Here is an 11,026-nt window from a genome sequence, read left to right on the forward strand (position 1 = left end):
GGTATGTCTTATGAGTTCGAGGCCAGCATGATCTACAGAGTGAGTTCTAGGACAACCAGGGATACCCAGAAAACAACAACAACAACAACAACAAACAACAACAACAACAAACAAAAATTAGGATTTTTAAACAGTTTATATGGGATGTGGACTGCAGGGTAGAAGCCTCAGAGAAAGTAATGACCCTGAACATAATAAATATATAAGGTCTAGCACCATTTGGTTGAATTAGCAAGGAATGTTGGGAGATGACTATGGACAGACAGAGAGAGAGACCACACTGGGGACCCCAAGGGCCCTTTGCTCTCCTCATCCCTCATGATAGAGAATTGTTTGTGTGGCTGAATTGTATGATGCCTTTACATCTCTTACCTGCATGTATGTCAATGTGCTTTGAATCCTCTGGAACTGGATTTACTGGTGATTGTGAGCCACCACATAGGTACTAGGAATCAAACCGAGGTGCTCTGGAAAAGAAGCCAGTGCTCAGGTAACCACCGAGCCATCTCTCCAGCCCCTTACTCCTTGCTTTTAAACCAAAGTGACAAGGACTTCAATAGGGATTCAATAAATGTTTGCTCAATGAATTAGTGTGAAGTTGGTCTAAAATGTTGTCCTGGGTATAACCGGAGTATAGTGGAGACCTTTGAAGGGTTTGAATGAGAGAGGTTCTATCCAGTGTAAGATGATTCTGGGGCTACTGGGAGCGCACGGGGGGCACCCAGGGACCCAGCAGTGGGGTGGGGTGAGTGGAACTGGAGGGGGAAAAATAAATATTAAAAAAAAAAAGTCTGATGGTGGGTTGGAAGGGGAGAGACCCAAGGAGGGAGAATGCTGGGAGCTTCCCAGAGTGGTCCTGCTTTCAACCCCTTACAACACCTGAAAGGATAACTGAGTGTGGGGACTGTGGAAGAGGCAGATGCACCTCAGGGAAGCAGATGAAAAAGGAAGTGTCAAGTGACATACACATCAGAGAGCTGGCACACAGTCACTGGGTGTACGGAAGACTCAAGAAAAGGGAACAACACAGACCAGTTCATCTGCTTCATAAAGTTATCTAGATGCAGCCCTGTCCCCTGGTAGACCTAAAAGTAACCCCGACTGACCTACCTACCGAGAGGGCCCAAGTGCAAAAGCGATGTCCCTAAAGACCAAGTTGTTAGGAATGACCAGGCTGCCGGCTGGAGGGATGGCTCAGAGGGAAAAGGCGCTTGCCAGCTACCCTGACCTTCTTGGGTTCAGTTCCCGAATCCATCTGGATGGAGGGGAGAACTGATGGCTGTGGGCTGTCCTCTGATGGCCACACATGTGCTGTAGCACACATGACCACCTGCGTACTCACAGGGACACAGACGCAGGGACTTGGGAGATAGCTCAGTGGCGCAGAGTACTTAGCGCTCTTGCAGAAGACCTGGGTTAGGCTCCCAGCACCCAGGTGGCAGTTCACATCACATAGACCTGTCCTGACCTCCTCAGGCATCGAACAGAACATGGTACACATACACATAAGCAAAACACTAGTAAAAGTAAAAAAATCAGCTGGGCGTGGTGGCATACGCCTTTAATCCCAGCACTCGTGAGGCAGAGGCAGGCGGATTTCTGAGGCCAGCCTGGTCTACAGAGTGAGTTCCAGGACAGCCAGGGCTACACAGAGAAACCCTGTCTCAGAAAAAAAAAAAAAAAAGCAATAAAATGGATTTTGCAAGTTGTTAGGAAGGCGATGGAGACTCAAAACTGCAATTTACTAAGCATCGCTTTCAATTATTTTTCTTTCTCCAGCCATGACTCTTAAGTAATTAACTAGCAGCCTAGGAAAGCCGGAGGCAGTGTGTCAGGTGATGAGTATTTCATATCTCTTGCGAGCACACTGTGTGCTCTGGAAGTGGCTGGAGGCTCTAGGAGTTGCCTTGGAGTGGGAGGGGTTGAGATGACTGTGTGCCGATTCTTCCCATCTGGTCAGGCGCACCTGCTGACCATGCTCTCCCTGCCCTGCTAGGAAACCATGCATTCCGACTGGTCCAGCATGGCCTTCAGTGGGGGGTGTCTCCTCCTCCTGTGCTCCTCAATAGCCCTCCAATATTAACAACTGCCCTCAGAGAATACAAACACATGTTGGAAAGCAAAACTCCCAACATGAGCTCTTTGGCTCATTTCTTTTCCTGGCTTACTTCCTGGTGCCTTTTAGTTTCTGGGTTTGTACCTTCTGGGCAGCTATTTTAAAGGGGGGAAAGACTGGGGCTATGAGTATAGCACCCCACTCTCAGAAACCCAGCAGTCTTGTGGTGGTGATGATAGTCCAAGGGGACCCATCCCATTGTCTGAGAGAGGGGCAGATGCACCAGGAAATAGGCAGCAGCCTGGAGACAGATTTCACATGCCTGGAGCAATGTTGGCCAGCATGATTATCAGAAGCAGAACGCCAGCTGCCTCAGCAGCCTTGCCAGGAGGGACAGCAAACACCGAAATCCTGTTGGCAAAGCCAGCAAGACCATCACAACGTGGCCAAAGCAAACAGGGACTTAGACAGGCTTGCCGCAATGGACTCACTTCCCCTTGGATGTGGCAGAGGAAGAGGACGAACCAGCTAAGCTCACATATCAGAACATCCAGTAGCCAGAGGGATGCTTGCTCCTATCCATTCCCCAGGGCATGGGTCCCATATCCTCCTCTTGGTTTAGCCCCAAGTGGAAGAAAGGCTGACTGGGATAAAAGTGGTTCAGATTGTGCTCTACCCAGCACTCCTGGGAGCTGCTTATTCTCCCCATGCTATAGAGGTGGAAACTGAGGCTGGGAAGAGCAAGATAGAGCCAGATCTTCAGTCAGGCTTCTGACTCAGTGTGTATTACATTTCATTTCTTCTTCGCTCCACCCATGTCTCCACCCCAAACTCCACATCAATTCCCATAGTCCCTTCACAGACAGAGCCCCAGACAGGGTTTCTCTGTGTAGCCCTGGCTGTCCTGGAACTCACTCTGTAGACCAGGCTGGCCTCAAACCCAGAGATCCACTTGCCTCTCTGCCTCTGCCTCAGACCCCCAGTCACCCTCCCCCTCTCCCTCTTCCTCTGCTGAGATTAATTGTGTAAGCCACCACCCAAGAAGCCCCAACATTCTAAGTGGGAAATTTGCACTCTTCCCCCCACTTCTCCATTTAGTAGCTCAGAAGAAAAAAAAAAAAAATCAAAAAACTCAGAAGGGGGCAGTTATTTAGCTTTTTTTATAGCAAGCAGCTAACTGATACCTCTTCCCACTTTGTCTGCAACACCCACCAACCAAAATGGAATCCTAGAGAGGAAAAAATATGCTTTTGCGAATTTCTTTATTTGGATATTTCTGCAGTATTTACTTTCCTGCATTTATTTAAATGTGAAAGACCTGAATCATGACCAGTGGAGCTTGAGACATCTTTTGATTCTGTTTGGGCAGAGTCTGAATGGGTCCCTTATAACCCACAGCCCCTTTGAAGTCTCTAGGGTCCAATGTACCTATGAAAAGCTGCCTGGTTGGAATTTTCTATTTTATGGAAAGAAGCATAGTGTCCATATTCATATCTAATGAAAGGCTGGTTCCTATAGAAAGAGGTACTGACAGGGCGCTCCTTCCAGGTCTTCATTTTCTCAACAGATTTTTGAGCCCTGTGCAGCTTAGGCCCAGAGGGTTCCCAGCAAAGCCAGACTCCAGCAGAGGGGTGGGGGTGGTGTAGGGGGAAGATACTCCCTAAATGGAAGGAAAAGTGTGGATTTGGGTAGAAATACTCAGGGCTGGGCTGGATCGCCTGTTTCCAAACTCTTTCCTCTCGCACCTCTTCCTGCTTTGACAAAGCGGCCTAGAGCGGCTTCCTCATGCCCGCCTTCAAGCTCTGTGCCCCAAACCTGAGGACATGACCTGGGGATACCGCTTCCATCCACAAACCAGTGTGTGTTGGTAGCAGCAGCCAAAATGAATTTAGCGATGACTCCAGGTCCAAATAGGACCTGCCTCCAGCCACAAATGGTTGTTTGAATTGCCCTGCACACACAGAATTGGTTTCACTTAGGGAACAGCCTGCATGTTCCAGCCGCGGTCGCCTCCACTCTGCCTTGGCTCCCGTTGCAGTCTTCACATAGTTGCTGCAATTTCAGTGTAGAAAAATCTCCCAACCAGTTCAGCGGAGACTCCAAGGGGGAGAGCTTCGGATGTCCCAAATTTTAGAAAGACCCGAGTTTCCTGCCAAGTTGCTCTTTTGAGTTTTTCCTCTTCAGGTAAATAAGGGTCCTGAAGCCAGGCGGCTGGTAGCCGGCTTCCAGCCGCTTGACTGTGCTGCGATGCACTCACCCCTGAACTTCCCATTGTGTAGAGATACGTCGGGGATGACAACAGAAAAGCCCTTCCCTTCCTTTGCTTTTCTTCAGCCTGTGTGTGTGTGTGTGTGTGTGTGTCTCAGCCTTTCCTGTAGCTCCCCTCTCATTCTCTCTCACCTATTTGGAACTGACCAGAGAGCAAGCCGCCCTGCTTTCTGTGGATCTTAGACAAAATCAGAGAGAAAACCTGAGGCACAGTGCATACTCCATGGGTTCTGGACTGGGCTGGGTTGCTAGGCATATAACCGAAAGGATTTGAATCCAGCATCAACGCTGAAACTGTGTGTACAAGAGAACAATGTGCAGGGGAGATGAGGTCTGACACGGGAGTGGGTGGGGAGCAGTGGGCTCTATCCTGGTTTTTTGACCTCGGTTTCTCTCCCTGCTGCTGGTCTAAGCATGGTGAGGAAACAGGAGTCACACAGGCCTATCTCTATCACCATCTCCATCTCCAACACTAGGAAACAGCCACAGCCACCATTACCTTTGAGTTTCCTGAGTCTCCCTTCTAAAAGTGAGGACCTCCAATCTTGTCCTGGGGAAAGTTGACTACTTTTTGCCCTTAACCCTCCACATAAGCCCTTGGGGTGTTTCTCAACAAAGGAGACTTGGAATCTGCCCTTCCTGTTTCTCTCACCCAACCTCCTCTCTATTCTTTGACCTCCTAACTATTCTTTTTTCTAATCGGTGATGTTCCTGTTCCTGTGAACCATTCGGTAGCTGGGCACAAACACCCACCCACCATAACCTCTGTTTTCTGCTTCAAGTAGAGGCCATGCTGTCTCCATGGAAGGTCACTGACAAGATGAGAGACTTTCCGGTCCTCCTTCTCTCTGAGAACCTAGATCTTCCCTTCCCCACTCCTCCGTGTCCTCCCCCAGATGTTCTTGTCCCACCAGTTTCCCAGAGTTTTGAGGATGTTTACCCTGCAGTTCCAGGGCCCTGATGGAGCTGAGGTCAGACTCTCTGATTTGTGGCTGGAAGACACCCCAGTAAGGCCCGCACCCAGTTCTACAACGGTGGAGGGTGGGGATGGAGGTCTGGAAACCCAACCCTGTTTGCACCCCCTTTTCTCCCCACCCCAGCCAGCTTACAGACACAGCCTTTTCTTGCCAGAGACAGCGCCTATAAACAGTGGGAGTACACTAGGGGACCCTGAACTTTTCTCATATGCCAATGGGCCAATGTCACCCGCTGCCCAGGATCGAAGCTCGTACTTGATAGGAGGGGTTTCCCAGAGTGTACTCCACCCTCGGTTAATTCTCTTTCCGGCTTGTGTGAACCTGCCTCAGGCTTTCCCTGCTCCCAATAAAAGAGAGCTCCCTTACCTATCCCTTCTGACCCCCACCTGAGGCACTCATCCTCCACTCTGAGGGAATCTGGAGAACTAGCAGTGGAGAGATCGGATACTTAAGAGTTTAGAAGGATGTGTGGGTGGAGGAAAGAAGAGACTCGCCCCGCTTACTGTGTTGTTCTGCAAGCACCCTCCCCCAACTTCAGGACCCGGAAAGGGTTAATCATTTACCAGCCATCCTCTTCCTTTTCCTTTCACCTGCCAGCTCCAAAAAGGCACTTCCCAAGACCCTAGTCTCTGGACTGTTGCGCCAACAGGGTCATTGGGGGTGACGGGGCAGCCCCTCCTCACCTGTACAGCCCCAGCCCTGACAGGCGCGTCTGCCTCTGCTGTGTCGCCTCGGCCGCCGCCTGACCCCAGCGGCGCTGATAAGCCCCCAGACGACCAAACATCGTTAACTTCTTTGCCTTTCTAGGCTGCTCTGCCTGTCCTTTCTCCGACCCCTGGGCTGAGGGGGGTGAATGGGTTGTGTCTCTCTCCCTAGTCTGCGGGGACTCCAGTACAGCACCTTCTGGCTCGGAATAAACTTTCTGTGGCATCTCAAGTCCCCGAGCCCTCCTCTCAGCCACAACTGGGTTTGCCCACGTAAACTCAGCCTCTGGAGAGCTCCAGGAAACAGTAAAAACTAAAAGAGAGAAAGGGGACATTGATGTCAGAGAATGCCAACAATGATTTCAGAAATGAGCTTTAAACCCTTCTCAGCCCATCCCTGAGTCCCATGGGGATTGGCCAGGCCGAACAACCAAATTCTGTTTTTCATGTATTATACGACCCTTTGTTTCTTTTGTCCTTTTGCACAACTAAATAGGTTTTGATGGACAAGATAGATAATGCCTACACGGAGACAAACTGGTTGCTGAGAAATATGATCGTGCTTTCCCATGGTATACTGGTGTATACACAAAAATCCATATTGGTCAAGGCCTGGGGTTCAAAGGCCATTAGTCAGGATAGAGGGAGCCACCATTAGAAAACTGGACTTGGGGCTAGAGAGGTGCCTCAGAGGACCTGAGTTCAATTCTCTGCATCCACACCAGCTCACAGCCATCTGTAACACCTCCCCAGAAAATCTGACACTTTCTTCATGTCTTCAAGGGCATCTGCATTCATGTCCCCCCAATTCAAATAAATAAAAATACATATAAACATTTAAAAAAAAAAAGAAGAAGGAAGCTACTCTTTCCCCTTGGCTCTTTGCTTCAAGCACACTGCTCCACCCTCAGGTAGACCCTTCCCAAAATCCCCTTCCAAGGAGAAAGGAGAAGGGTTCTGGAGAGACCCTTGAAGAGAGTTTCTGCTTAGAGAGACATAGTGGGCTTTAGGGAGGTGGCATCCCCAGGGAGGAGAGGTGGGACCTGAGGGTGGGTATGTCAAACTCTTCAGTCTTAGAAAGGCCACCTCTTTCTCCAGACAGCAGGTGCATATGCCATATGGCCCAGGTATGTTTTTTTTTTTTTTAACTAATGGTGCATGCCTTTAATCCCAACATTGGGGAAACTGAGGCATGCTAATTTCTGTGAGTTGAAGGTCAGCCTGGTCTACAGAGCAAGTTCCAGGATAGTTGAGGACACACAGAGAAACTCTGTCTCAAAGAAACTAATAAATAAATTCACAAATAAAAGGGTCTTTAAAAAAAAGGGTCTTTATTTATTTATTTATTTATTTATTTATTTATTTATTATGTTTCTGCATGCCACACCGCCTGTGTAGTAATCAGAGGACAACTTGGGGGTGTTCTCTCCTTCAACCATATAGGTTTTGGAGATCTAATTGGCTTGCCAGCTTTATGCAACAATCTCTTTACTCTCTGAACTATCATCCTCAAGAATGAACTTTATATTAATTCAAGCAATTGAATTTATATTAATTCAAACAGTTATTTGGCTACATCACAGTACTTTTCCCATTTGAAATAACTGAACTGGATAACTGGACCAAAAAGTTAAATGTTACTTTGGTAACAAATTACCATTCTCAACCTTAGGGCCACTCCTGGGAGAGCTTTTTAAAAATAATAATGACAGGTCCTGGGTCCTGGGAAGATGCAAGCATGAGGACCTGGCTATAGATCCCTAGGACCCAGGTCAAAAGCCAGGTATGCCAGTGGGAAGCAGAACCCCTGGGGCTTGCCCACAGTTTAACCTAACCTGGAACCTCTCCTTGCCCGAGTAGACCCCCCCCCCAGAACCCAGGGCTCTGCAAAGCCTGAATCGTCTCTTTTCCTCTGCCATTTTCTACAAAATTTTTTTTCCCTGCGTAGAGGAGGAAAGACAAAATATTTTGCCTTTCAAAATTCCTTAAAAGTACGGGGAATACGAAGCTGAAGCCTAAAATCCCGCTCCCCATCCTTGCAAAGCTTGGGCGTGCAGTTGGTCCTCAACTGGAGCGGGGAAGGACCCCTAATGTGATAGGAGGCTTCCTTTGGGGATAGAGCCCAGAAAAGCAGGAAAACTTTCCTGGAGTCACGCAGCACCTCCAATCTTCACTTTCCTACTGCACCCTAACTTTCGCCTCGCGGAATTGGTACTCCAGCTCAATGCTTGCTGTTGTACTCCCGAGTACATTAGAGGAAGCCCACTCTCAGAGAACAAGCCCACTCTCAGATGTGAATGGAGGGCTGGCTGCCTTTTCTTTCTCCTTCACTGAGAACTGGAGTCCAATGGGGGAATCTCCGTGACCTTCCATCCCGGTACACGGAGAGATGATCCTGAGAACCCCAGCCCTATCTCCTTCCAGGGCTTTTTAGGAGGCTCCTTTGGAGGGGCTTCAAGATTGCAACAAGCATTTTGCCATCATGGTCCACCAAGGGACTTATCCATGTCTTTGAATTTTAAAGAGTCAGAGACAGCAAGAAATGTTAAAAGAGAAATCAGACTTCTCTCTTCATAAAAAAAAAAAAAGAAAGAGAGAAAGAAAGAAAAGAAAAGAAAAGAAAAGAAAAGAAAAGAAAAGAAAAGAAAAGAAAAGATGCTATAATTCAAAGAGCACATCCTTTTGTCCTTCCTCCAACCCGACCCCCACCTCCCAGGGAAAATTGTCAGAAAATTTCTAGCACACATAGAGACACTTTTCCCTCTATCATGAACACAGTCTCTGTATACTAAACCCAGACTTCACATTTCAGCAAACACATCATAGGGACAAAAATTACTTAACAATTTTTTTTTTGATTAGGAAAATTGGGTGGGGATAGTTCTCCATAAAAGAACATGCCGGACTAGCGAAATGGTTCAGTGGGTGAAGATGCTTTTGTCAATCTTGAAGACTTGAGTGCAACCCCAATCCTGGGACCCCTACGATGGGAGGGGAGAATGGACTTCAGAGAGCTATCCTCCGACCTTCAGACCACTTGGTATGCCCCCACACAAAAGCAAACAAATGTACTTAAAAATATATATATAGATTGCCTTTTTAAAAAGTGTATCCACATCGGACTAGCCTCAAACTTGTGGCAACAATTCTTCCTGAGCCTCCTGAGTGCTAGGAGTATAAGCATGTGCTACCATGGCAAGTTACAAACTGCTTTAGAGCCTACAAAAATGCTTATGTTTAATCCCAATGAAAATTTTATTTATGCAAATCCATCGATTTTATTCAGTCCTTCCAGTATACAATGTAGCTGAAGGTTGAAAAGGGAAAAGAAAGCCAAAAGACATTCTAATTACCTCCCCATCCTCAAGTAAATTAGAGTAAAACTGAGCCATTTAAAGGGGAAAAGGCATTCATACTTCAGACTCAGGTTTTTGAAAGAAAGGTAAAGTATAATGCTTGATATCTGGTAAGCAGCCATCTCTGCTAAGCCTGTACTCTGAGAACAGTGGCTCCTTTTACACACACACACACACACACACACACACACACACACACACACCTCACTGTGTAGCCTAGGCTAGCCTCAAGTTCGTGGCAACCCTGACATAGCTTCCCAAACCCTGTCACAGTATGCTTGACAAGTCCTTTTAGGAAAAGGAGCAGAGATAGTGAATTGTTACTTTCCTTATCAACATATGTACCATTTTAACTTTGGAATTCTTTAGTATGTATCATCTATTTTAAACGCGAGATTAAAATAAGCCGATTGTTTTTAGTGGTGTTATTATTCTAATACTTAGGCGGTAAAGGAGAACAAGTTCGACGATATAAAAATGTTTCATTTAACTACCTTTCTGTTTGTTAAGAGCTCATCTCTACGATCTTTACGACTAAATGTGGGCTTTGCTTGGATAATTAGAACAAACAAAAAATCAGGCTATTGACTTGATCATTTGTTTTTTTCTCTGAAACGACACTGCAGAGATTAATTTAAAACAGTGCCTAAACTGAGAGATTGGGTAAACCAATTTTTTCGGGGGAGGGGGGATAAATATCAATTCCTGTTTATCATCCCCAGATCAGGTCTCTATAGCTGAAACCACAGACAAAAGAGTGAGAAGGACAAATTATTTGTACCGTTTACACCAAAAATTCCTCCGGTTTCTGACAATTCTGTTTCAAGTTGAAACCCGTTTCTTCCTGCGGGGCTTCCCTGGTTCTAGATCGTCTTGGCAGTATACTTCTAAGCTTTTCTCCTTGGGGCTCCAGAGCCCACTGGTGGAGACACTTGGGTGTAAGAGGGCTGGGTCTCTCCAGTCAACTGCGGAAGCGGGAACTGTCTTGGGATTGGCGCCTGGGAGTGCCCTGGAGTGGAGACGTCGCCGCGGGATCTGGCGCTCACCAAGTCCCTAAAGGGAAGAAACACTCGGGAACCCGCGACGCTTCCTTCTCCTGCCTCCCCCCCCCCCACGCCCGTTAGAAAGCAAAGTTGGGGAGAGTGAAGCAGGAGGCCAGAAGCCCCTCGCTCGCTCTCCCACCCGCCCCACCACTGCGGCCCGCGTGGCACCAGGCTAGAGACCGGCTCTCGGGGCATTATTCAAAAGCAAGGCGGCCTTTTGTCCTGGGCACCCGAGGACTTGGTGAGAAGCCAGCTGGGCGGCCTGGGATTTTCTGGCCCTTTGCTGGGCTGGAAACTCCAGACTATCGTGGGTTGTCCGTAGGGAGATGGCTGGTGGTGCCCGTGGGTCCAGCTTAAGAATCGTGACTCGGCTTGCTCTCCCCGTCCCTGCCAGCTCTCCGACTCCATTGCAGGCAGATTTAGCACGGGACTGAAATCTAACCCTCTCCCGTAAGTTTACTAGAATCTCCCCTTTCCAGACTGGATGGATGGTTGCCTTGGCAGCCTGTAAAGTCCCTTGGAGTGGGGTGGGGGAGGCAGGGAAACCAAGGCATAGAGAAAGATGAAGAGATGTAGTGGGAAACGGGGAATCTTGGAGGCAATTTTGTGGTCACAAGGTCAT

This window comes from Mus pahari, chromosome 14 (assembly GCF_900095145.1).
Source record: "Mus pahari chromosome 14, PAHARI_EIJ_v1.1, whole genome shotgun sequence".
In the NCBI taxonomy this organism is placed as follows: Eukaryota; Metazoa; Chordata; class Mammalia; order Rodentia; family Muridae; genus Mus; species Mus pahari.